Here is an 11,714-nt window from a genome sequence, read left to right as displayed (position 1 = left end):
GAGAGGGAGAGGGAGAGGGAGAGGGAGAGAGAGAGGGAAATATGATGGCTACTGTAGACCTCCACACTTCATCATGACATCAACAATGTATCTTCGGCACCCAGAGTTGTGAGTGGAGGACTTAAATCGTTTTTTTCCCCGCATTGTTTGTAACTTGTTTTGTACATAATGTTGCTGCTACCGTCTCTTATGACTGAAAAGACAAGTTGCTCACCTCAAAACTGGACAAAGAGTTTTTCTTCAATGTGTCGGACGGGAGGGACACCCGACCAGATCCCCGTCTTTCACTGGAGAAGGAAACGGAGATTTAGTGGAAAAAGATCAGGGTTCCTTGCAAGGATCAGGTAGACGAGTGGCCCTTGCCATCCATCCTGCTAGCTAATGTTTAATCGCTGGAAAATAATTGGGACGAGCTGAATGCATACAGTGGTTTCTCCTTTAAAAGTGGCGTCACACTGCGGTACACCTTGCATACTGCCTCAGCACTCTGTGGTACGTAATTTAATTGTCAGCCATTTTTTTTCTGTTACTTCAAGTTATTGCTAGTTTCACCACCAGAGGGCATCATTGAGAAGCATTTGCTAGTCTTCCATATTGGCATTACCAGAGACAGGGAGGGCACGCGGGAGACCAGGGAAGTGATGATGGCATCTCAGGTAAGCAGCATACATGTATACTGGACTTGCATCCTTGGCACAATAAAGTTATTATATTCTATTCATTATATTCATTAATGCCATTCAGACTTGAAGTTGATACAACAACTATGATAGATTGGTTCATAGATTGGTATGAATATTAGTTCAGAACCTAACGTTTTAGGGTCCATACACAGATCGACTACATACTGTAGTTAGCTACACATCCATAGGCATACAGTTATTTTTACCCTCCACTACACGATAAGCAAGTAAATAGTGAGCTAGCTATGTTACTTCACCACAGACCGAGGCTGGCACTAAAACCTCGCTCATTGAGCTGTATTCCACCATAAACAAACAGGAAAATGCTCATCCAGAGGCGGTGCTCCTAGTGGCCGGGGACTTTAATGCAGAGAAACTTAAATCTGCTGCACCTAATTTCTATCAGCATTTTAAATGTGCAACCAGAGGAGAAAAATTCTAGACCACCTTTACTCCACACACAGAGACGCGTACAAAGCTCTCACTCACCCTCCATTTGGCAAATCTGACCATAATTCTATCCTGATTCCTGCTTACAAGCAAAAATTTAAGCAGGAAGCACCCGTGACGCGGTTTATAAAAAAGTGATGAGATGAAGCAGATGCTAAGCTACAGGACTGTTTTGCTAGCACAGACTGGAATATGTTCCTGGAATCCTCCGATGGCATTGAGGAGTACACCACATTAGTCATTGGCTTTATCAATAAGTGCATCGAGCACATCGTCCCCACAGTGACTGTACGTACATACCCCAACCAGAAGCCATGGATTACAGGCAACATTCGCACTGAGCTAAAAGCTAGAGCTGCCTCTTTCAAGGAGCGGAATTTTAACCCGGAAGCTTATAAGAAATCCCTGTATGTCCTCCGACGAACCATCAAACAGGCAAAGCGTCAGTACAGAACTAAGATTGAATCCTACTACACCAGCTACGACGCTGGTCGGATGTGGCAGGGCTTGCAAACTATTACAGACTACAAAAGGAGGCACAGCCAAGAGCTGCCCAGTGACATACCAGACGAGCTAAACTACTTCTATCCTCACTTCGAGGCAAATAACACTGAAACATGCATGAGAGCACCAGCTGTAACTCTCCGCAGCCAATGTGAGTAAGACCTTTAAACAGGTCAACATTCACAAGGCCACAAGGCCAGACGGATTACCAGGACATGTACTCAGAGCATGCGCTGACCAACTGGCAAGTGTCTTCACTGACATTTTCAACCTGTCCCTGTCTGAGTCTGTAATACCAACATGTTTCAAGCAGACCACCATAGGCCCTGTGCCCAAGAACACTAAGGTAACCTGCCTAAATGACTACTGACCCATAGCACTCACGTTTGTAGCCATGAAAGGCTTTGAAAGGCTGGTCATGGCTCACATCAACACCATTATCCCAGAAACCCTAGACCCACTCCAATTTGCATACTGCCCCAACAGATCCACAGATGATGCAATCTCAATTGCACTCCTCACTGCCCTTTCCCACCTGGACCTACGTGAGAATGCTGTTCATTGACTACAGCTCAGCGTTCAACACCATATTGCCCACAAAGCTCATCACTAAGCTAAGGACCCTGGGACTAAACACCTCCCTCTGCAACTGGATCATTTTTATGAATTATTATTATTATTATGAATTATTATCATTATTATTATTATCATCATCATTATTATAATACTTTTTATCGTTATTATTATTATTCTCGTTATTATTATCACTATTATATTTATTTTCATTATTATTATTATTATTATTATTATCATCATTGTCATTAGCATTAACATAATTATCATTCATATATTATTATCAGTATTATCATCATTATTATTATTATCGTTATTATTTTTGTTATTATCATTAATATTATTATTATATTAAGATGCACTGCCATAGCATCACTCCTCCTCTCCCCCTTCCTACCCCTGTCTACTGAAATAACACAATCTCCTTATCCAGCCTCTGAAAATGCACTCCCTTTCTCCTCCTCTAGCCTCTGAAAATGCACTCCCTCTCTCCTCCTCTAGCCTCTGAAAATGCACTCCCTTTCTCCTCCTCTAGCCTCTGAAAAATGCACTGGCCGTAGCTGTGGCGTTGGTGACCAGCTCCGGTCACTGAATAGGTGGTGGTCGCGGCGAGGAGAATCGACCGGGGGAGTGTGTGATCCGTATGAATGACGCCCACAGTGCGGGGCTACGGTGGAGACGTTGGGCGCCGCACCTCGCTACGCGTCATCGCTCACTCCAGCATGCAGAGGGTCCTTACGGAGCCGCCACGAACTGCTCAACCACATCCCAGGTTAGATGGTACAATGTTATAATATATAATAAATCCCAGGTTAGATGATACATGTTATCAGATATAAATACATCCCAGGTTAGATGATACATGTTATCAGATATAAATCCAGTCCAGGGTTAGATGATACATGTTATCAGATATAAATACATCCAGGTTATGTTACATGTTTATCAGAAATCATCCCAGGTTAGATGATACATGTTATCAGATATAAATACATCCCAGTTAGATGATACATGTTATCAGATATAAATACATCCCAGGTTAGATGATACATGTTATCAGATATAAATACATCCTAGGTTAGATGATACATGTTATCAGATATAAATACATCCCAGGTTAGACGATACATGTTATCAGATATAAATACATCCCAGGTTAGATTGATACATGTTATCAGATATAAATACATCCAGGTTAGATGATACATGTTATCAGATAATAATACATCCCAGGTTAGATGATACATGTTATCAGATATAAATACATCCAGGTTAGATGGTACATGTTATCAGATATAAATACATCCAGGTTAGATGATACATGTTATCAGATATAAATACATCCCAGGTTAGATGATACATATTATCAGATATAAATACATCCAGGTTAGATGATACATGTTTATCAGATATAAATACATCCCAGGTTAGATGATACATGTTATCAGATATAAATACATCCCAGGTTAGATGATACATGTTATCAGATATAAATACATCCCAGGTTAGATTGATACATGTTATCAGATATATACATCCCAGGTTAGATGATCATGTTTCAGATATAAATACATCCCAGGTTAGATGATACATGTTTCAGATATAATACAGTCCCAGGTTAGATGATACAATGTTATCGCATATAGATAATCAGTTAATGTCATGTTTAGTTCAATACATCCAGGTAACTAATATTCCATGCTTAGAATGATACATCCCGTTAGTCGATTATATTCTTATAAGATTATAAATACATCCCAGGTAGTTAGGATGAATACATCTGGTATATCTAACTTGGATTGTATTTAATTGATCTGGTTAAATGTATCATAAAATTATCATCCAGGTTATGTATGAACTTGGAGTAGTTTATCGGATATATAAATAACTCCTCCAGAGTTAGCATGCATATGCTGTTCATATAGCATATATAAACTAACATCCTACAGGTATCATTGGATGATACATGTTGAATGGGAACACTATACAGTGTTTTATGATGATAAAACATGTAAATAAGATTATAAATTATCGATCCCGGTTAAGATGAATCATGTTCGTTATTCCACACTATCCAGGCTTTAGATGAAATACATGTTATTACTGTATATGAAATATAATAATTCCGTAGTCAGGTTTCAGACATGTATATTCATGTTTATACATTAGATAAACCTAAATGATACTAATCTTCTCAGTTAGATGATTTACACTGTCTTTACTATGAGATATTTACTCAAATGGTATCATCCACAGTTGTATAGATGTTATATTTTAATGTTATCACTGGGATGTATTAGATATCTTAAAACTCTATCGATCCCAGGTTAGATAAATGTGAGTGTTACATGTTTCAATCTCAGCATGTGGAGTAAATCATTCGCCTAGGTATAGATGATTAATTGTTATCTATAGATATAAATACATCCAAGGTTCAGTAATGATTACACATATGGTTTTATCTCATCTAAAGATTATACATACCTTATCGCGATTGGTTTAAGATGATCATTATATTTGCTATACGATTATTATTCAGCATATTATAAACTGGGTAGTACTTTTCCTCAGATGATTTAGATTATGTGAGATACATACCTGGGTGGATGATTATTTATTGAATAACTGTATATAAACTATAGCATTTTCCATCTGACCGTCTGGACGTGTATATTATATACATCTGGATGTATACTTGATACCATCAGATATAATCATAACCTGGATCGATTTACTTCTCAAATGAGTTGATTAATTGGTATCTGATCTTAACACTGTTGATGTATTATATATATGTAATATACATGCCCTAGGTATCTTAATCACGTAGGTGGATTGTAATTTCATGTTATCAGATATAAAATACATCTCCAGGTTATGGATACATGGATATCCCTCATAATGCCTGGGATCTAGATATATATCAATATCATCTGGCACTAAGGCCATTATGAGGATACTAATTCGGTCTTATAACATGGATGTATTATGTATTATATACATTCTCTCAGAGTGAATATATGTTAGACATCTTGAACCTGATGTATCTACTAATCGTTGATAGTATACATGTATCAGCTCACCATCTACGAGGATGTACCGTCAGTGTTTATATGATTTGATTATTGACTACATGATTAATCAAGATAAAGTATCTATACATATGGGTCCCAGGTTAATGATGGATAATACATTATAGATTTCATTTGTAGGAATAAAGATATAAATTGTCTCAATTCTAACCGAGGGATGTTAAATTTGGATTGGGATTAACATTATGGTAAACATTGCTATCATCTAGAGGGTATATAGATATCATACCCCTATTGGTTTTCATAGTATGGGATCTAACATGTTAATTCGCTTTATATCAGGGAGGATGATTATAATAACATTACTCTCCAGGGGTTAGAACTGATACATGAGTTATGTTAATATCTACGACTAGAATATAAATAAATCCCAGTTAGTGATACTGTTATAAGAATATAAATACATCCCAGGTTAGATGAATACATTGTATACAGATAAAATACTCCCAGTAGATGTTACGATGTTATCAGAAATACATCCCAGGTTAGATATACATATATACATATAAATACATCCCAGGTAGATGTTAACATGTTATCAGAATAATATCATCCCAGGCTTATATGTACATGTTATCAGATATAATCATCCCAGGTTAGGATTGATACATGTTTATAATTATATAAATACATCCCAGGTTAGATGATACATTATAAGATATAAATACATCCCAGGTTAGATGATACATGTTATCAGATATAAATATACTGTATGTTGTCTAGCAGATGCTTTAAAAAAATAATAAACAGTTACAGTAATGAGTGCATACAATTTAGTATAGGTGGCCCCAGCGAGAATCAAACCCACAATCCTGGCATTGCAAGTGCCATGCTCAACCAACTGAGCCACACAGGGCTACATAGTTAGTAGATGCTATAATACATTTAATATTATATGTTTTCAAGTGTTATCCCTTCTGCGCTTTTGAAGTATTTCAATGTATCAATGTTTAACCCAAAATAAAATTGTATTCAATTCAACTCTGTTCCCTCCAGGACACAGTGTTTATCTTCTGGGGGCCCAGTAGTTACATGCGGAGGGATGGGAAGGGTCTGGTCTACAATAACCTGAGGTTGATGAACCAGGTGCTGCCCAAACTCAAGGTCTACATGATCTCCAGGCAGAAGATGCTGCAGTTCGACGAACTCTTCAAGAGGGAGACGGGAAAGGACAGGTCAGTTAAACCTACAGGCTAGAGTATTGTAGTTGGAAAAGTGAGTTGAGCTAAATTAATCTACACTACTTTACTGTAGCCGGGCACTAACACTCCTGATCCTACCTATTCTAGACTACTATATTGTAGATCAAAGACATGAGCAGGCCCACTTCGATTCACTTTTCTCAATATCTGACTTAGGGCAGCTAATCAGCCGTAACAAGTGATTGTCTGGGAAGTGAGCTTCTAGCCGACACCTCGTGTCGATTATTTAGGATTCAGACCACTTTACACGCATATGTTAGATTTATTGTTCTATTATCCACTTTTTTGGACGTTAGAGTTTTGGGCGGGCAAAACTCTCTGGAGACAAAGGGACATTCCTTTAGCCAATACTGGAGGGTGAAGAGAGAAAGTCTCCCTCTCTTGTAATTTATGACAGGGTGTGAACGGTCGACCATCCAGCAGCTCCCCCTCTCCCATCTGAGGCCTGGTTACTGCTTCAAGAGAATAACAACGTTTAAAATATTATATTATACGAGGGGAAATGTGTCGGCAGATAAATATATTCCTAATATTGAGTTGCATCCCCCTTTTGCCCTCAGAACAGCCTCAATTCGTCGGGGCACGGACTCACCAAGGTGTCGAAATCTTTCCACAGGGATGCTGGCCCATGTTGACTCCAATGCTTCCCACAGTTGTGTCAAGTTGGCTGGAACTCCTGTGCTGGACCATTCTTGATACACACGGGAAACAGTTGAGCGTGAAAAACCCAGCAGCGTTGCAGTTCTTGACACACTCAAACCAGTGTGCCTGGCACCTACCACCATACTCCGTTCAAAGGCACTTAAATCTTTTGTCTTGCCCATTCACCCTCTGAATGGCACAATCCATGTCTCAATTGTCTCAAGGCTTCAAAATTCTTCTTTAACTTGTCTCCTCCCCTGTGCTGATTGAGGTGGATTTAACAAGTGACATCAATAAGGGATCATAGCTTTCACCTGGATTCACCTGTAAAGTATTCAGACATCTTGTCTTTTTCCACATTTTGTTACGTTACAGCCTTACTTTAAAAAAATCCTCATCAATCTACACACAATACCCCATAATGACATCAGAGAGGTTTTCGACATTTTTGCAAATGTATTACATATAAAAAACTGAAATATCACATTTCCATAAGTATTCAGACCCTTTACTCAGTACTTTGTTGAAGCACCTTTGGCAGCGATTACAGCCTCGAGTCTTCTTGGGTATGACACTACAAGCTTGGCACACCTGTATTTGGGGAGTTTCTCCCATTCTTCTCTGTAGATCCTCTCAAGCTCTGTCAGGTTGGATGGGGAGCGTTGCTGCACAGCTATTTTCAGGTCTCTCTAGAGATGTTCGATCGGGTTTATTTCCGTGCTCTGGCTGGGCCACTCAAGGACATTGAGACTTGTCCCGAAGTCACTCCTGCGTTGTCTTGGCTGTGTGCTTAGGGTTGTTGACCTGTTGGAAGGTGAACCTTCAACCCAGGCTGAGGTCCCGAGCGCTCTGGAGCAGGTTTTCATCAACAATCTCTTTGTACTTTGCTCCGTTCATCTTTTCCTTGATCCTGACTAGTCTCCCAGTCCCTGCCACTGAAAAACATCCCCACAGCATGATGCTGCCTCCACCATGCTTCACCGTAGGGATAGTGCAAGATTTCCTCCAGACGTGACACTTGGCATTCAGGCCAAAGAATTCAATCTTGGTTTCATCAGACCAGAGATTCTTGTTTCTAAAGGTCTGAGAGTCATTTGGTGCCTTTTGGCAAACTCCAAGCGTGCTGTCATGTGCCTTTTACTGAGGAGTGGCTTCCGTCTGGCCACTCTATCATAAAGGTCTGATTGGTGGAGTGCTGCAGAGAGGATTGTCCTTCTGGAAGGTTCTCCCATCTCCATAGAGGAACTCTAGAGCACTATCAGAGTTACCATAGGGTTCTTGGTCACCTCCCTGACCAAGGCCCTTCTCCCCCGATTGCTCAGTTTGGCCGGTCGTCCAGCTCTAGGAAGAGCCTTGGTGGTTCCAAACTTCTTCCATTTAAGAATGATGGAGGCCACAATAATTGCTACAAAACTTGACCCCATAAATGTTTTGATCAGACAGCAGGCTCAATCAACCAATGACGTCAATGGTTGAACTCTCCCGGCGTGAAAATTCTAAAATACCGCTATGGTGCATAATTATTTCTGAAATACCCCAAATAGTGTGTAGAGGTGGAGTTTCCCTTTAAGATGCTTCTCGCTCTGTGAAAACTCCAACCTGATATCTTAAACTAACCGGCACGAAAAACCAGATAGTCAGAGGGGTATTTATTTTCACACAACAGTGATATTTCAGTTTTTTTGGGGATTGCTCATTTGTGTGCTTGAATGGTTTTTAGGTTTAATTTGACTGCGGTTTCTCAGCAGCTCATTAGCTAATTAATTAGATGCAGTATTGAATTGAGCCACAGAGCCAAAGAGAGAGAGAGCCCAGGACCTCCTAGCTAGATGGATGGAGAGACTATTTTACAATGTAGACACAACACAGCCTGCTTCCCAAATGGCATTCTTGACCAGGGCCCATATATCTCTGGTCAAAAATAGTATTATAGGGAGTAGGGTATATTATAGGGAATAGGGTATATTATGGAGAATAGGGTATATTATAGGGTATATTATGGAGAATAGAGTATATTATAGGGAATAGGGTATATTATAGGGAATAGGGTATATTATAGGGAATAGGGTATATTATAGAGTATATTATAGGGAATAGGGTATATTATAGGGTATATTATGGAGAATAGGGTGCTATTTGGGACACAGATAGCCAGTACAACATAGCTAGAACTAGTGCTGAGAGAGTCTTTTACAATATAGAGACAGTTAAACTGTGGACAGATGGCCTATATAGAGGTTATAAACATGTCTGCTACCCAGTGGGTATCTTTTGACCAATAACAGTTGTTTAGGAAGTCCCTTCTGACCAATCACAGTCCTGAAGAAATGATTGAAGTCCTTTATGGCCAATCAGAGGGCTCTATGAATGATAATACCGCATCTATAGGGAGTTTATTGGTATTAGGGAGGTTTCTTTCCGTCGAAACTATTTTTATCTCTTTCTTATCTCTTTCTCTTTCTTATTTCTTATTAGATAATTCTTCAGCCAGAGTGGAGTTGTTTCAAAGGGAGTACTACAAGCCTGTGGTGATTCATTACGTCCCACCAATGTAAACGCATTGAATTGGTGTTGCTATGTGCTATAAGGTGTTTCTATATAGCGGTCATTTCCATTCAAATCCAATTAAGGGAAGGTAACAAGTGCACACTTGGGGAGAAATAATAAATGATTGGGACGCATCCCCTGTGTATCCTGCTGGTACCTTCTGTTGAGCAGCTGGATTATTAGACTGTCTGTGTCCTGTTGACAAGTGGAATGTTATTATTTATCGATCTGCCCATTTCAATACATCTTTATTTTACCCACGGATGTGGTAGTTACTGATTACCTATAACAGTTGATCAGGTATCTTATCTCACCTATTTCCACCTCTCCCCTCCCTTCCCCCCTCTCTTCCCCTCCTCCCTCCCTTCCCTTCACCTCTTTCTTCTCTCTCCTCCCTCTCCCTTCTTTCCCTGTCCTTCCCCTACCTCTCATCTCTACCGCTGTCTTCCCTCCCTCCCTCCCTCCCTCCCTCCCCCCCTGCTCCCCCCTTCCTTCCTCATCCTATCTCCTTATTCCGTCTCCCTCCTCTGATCTCTCCTCCCTCTCCCTCCCCTCCCACTCCTCCAGGGGCGTATCTCCAACTCCTGGTTGGAGTACTGGTTGGTTCACTATGACCATAGCTCTGGAGCTTGTGTGAGGACGCGATCAATGTCTATGGCATGGTGGCTCCAGACCACTGCAAGTGAGTTCTGTTCCTTGATCCTTGGTCTCTTTCTCTGTCTCTCTCTCTGTCTGTCTCTCTCTCTCTCTCTCCTCTCTCGTCTCTCTCTCTCTCTCATCTCTTCTCTCTCTCTCTCTCTCTCTTCTCTCTCTCTCTCTCTTCTCTTCTCTCTCATCTCTCTCTCTCTCTCTCTCTCTCTCGCCTCTCCCTCTTCCTCTCTTCTCTCGCTGTCTCGCTGTCCTCTCTTCTTTCTTCGCTGTCTGCTCTCTCCTCATCTCTGTCTCCACAACTGTCTCTGTCTCTTTCTGTCTCTCTCTCTCTGTCTCTCATCGCCTCGGCTGTCTCTCTCTCCTCGCTGTCTCTCTCTGTCTCTGTCTCTCTCTGTCTCTCTCTCTCTCTGTCTCCTCTGTCTCACTCTCTTCTCTCTGTCTCTCTCTGTCTCTGTCCTCTGGTCTCTCTTCTCTCTCTCTGTCTTCACTGTCTTTCTCTCTCTCTGTCTGTCTCGCTGTTCTTTCTCTCTCTCGCTGTCTCTCTCTCCTGTCTTCTCTCTCTCTCTCTCTCTCGCGATCTCTTAGTCAAATAAATTCTCTTCTGTTATCCTGTCCCCTCTCAGCGAGCCGCAGCCCCCATCTGTACCCTACACGTACTACGTAGCCCCGTCGGTCCAGAGGAGTGTGCATGTACATCAGCCATGAGCGACGGCCGCAGTGGGGGGAAAGCCATCACCGTCTTTAAATCACAGAGAAGAGGTGGTCTTTGCGCAGCTGGGCTCGAACCTTCAACATTTCCACTTCTACCAGCCTGGATGGGGGAAACCCCCGCCGCTGGCCCCCGGCGCTAAACGCGCACGCCAGGGGGACCGTCTCAGTCAGCATACATGACTGGCGGACCTGGGAATGGATGTTGGATGGTGAAGTGGAATACCCGGAATTGGAAGTTGGGGATGGTGACAGTGAATGCTGGTCATCCTGTGGTAAAAGCTTGTAAACTGTCAGATGGGGACTGAGGACTGGAGGCTGGAGATGGGGTGGATGGACAAGACGCATGAGATGGTCCAAAGTATGTCTGACACAACTTGGAATATCCAAAAACCAGTAGGATCATCTGACTGGCACATGGTCCTTCAGCGAGGAATCGACGTCCTCCTCTTAGGCATCCTACATGGTGCACTGGAAGGACCAATACAGCTGGCTGGTCGCATAAGGCTAACTAACCACAACTAGTTAGAAGCTGATGGCGCGTAAGGGGATTACCAACCACTTTAGTGCGTGCGCGAAAGTTCAGCAACCGCCAGACTATATGTGATTAAAGGGAAAAATGTGAGGCCCCACCCGCCGCACCTAACCCAACCCCTAACCCC

The 11,714-nt window shown here is 41.5% G+C and overlaps 1 pseudogene; it reads left to right on the top strand.

Annotated features, from left to right (window-relative positions):
- Nucleotides 1–644: 644 nt before the first annotated feature.
- Nucleotides 645–11,195, top strand: LOC112079045 (alpha-N-acetylgalactosaminide alpha-2,6-sialyltransferase 5-like; annotated as a pseudogene).
- The last annotated feature ends 519 nt before the right edge of the window (nt 11,196–11,714 follow it).

The sequence above is a fragment of the Salvelinus sp. IW2-2015 genome, unplaced genomic scaffold (assembly GCF_002910315.2).
Source record: "Salvelinus sp. IW2-2015 unplaced genomic scaffold, ASM291031v2 Un_scaffold6769, whole genome shotgun sequence".
In the NCBI taxonomy this organism is placed as follows: domain Eukaryota; kingdom Metazoa; phylum Chordata; class Actinopteri; order Salmoniformes; family Salmonidae; genus Salvelinus; species Salvelinus sp. IW2-2015.
This window is presented reverse-complemented; position numbering and strand designations above follow the sequence as displayed.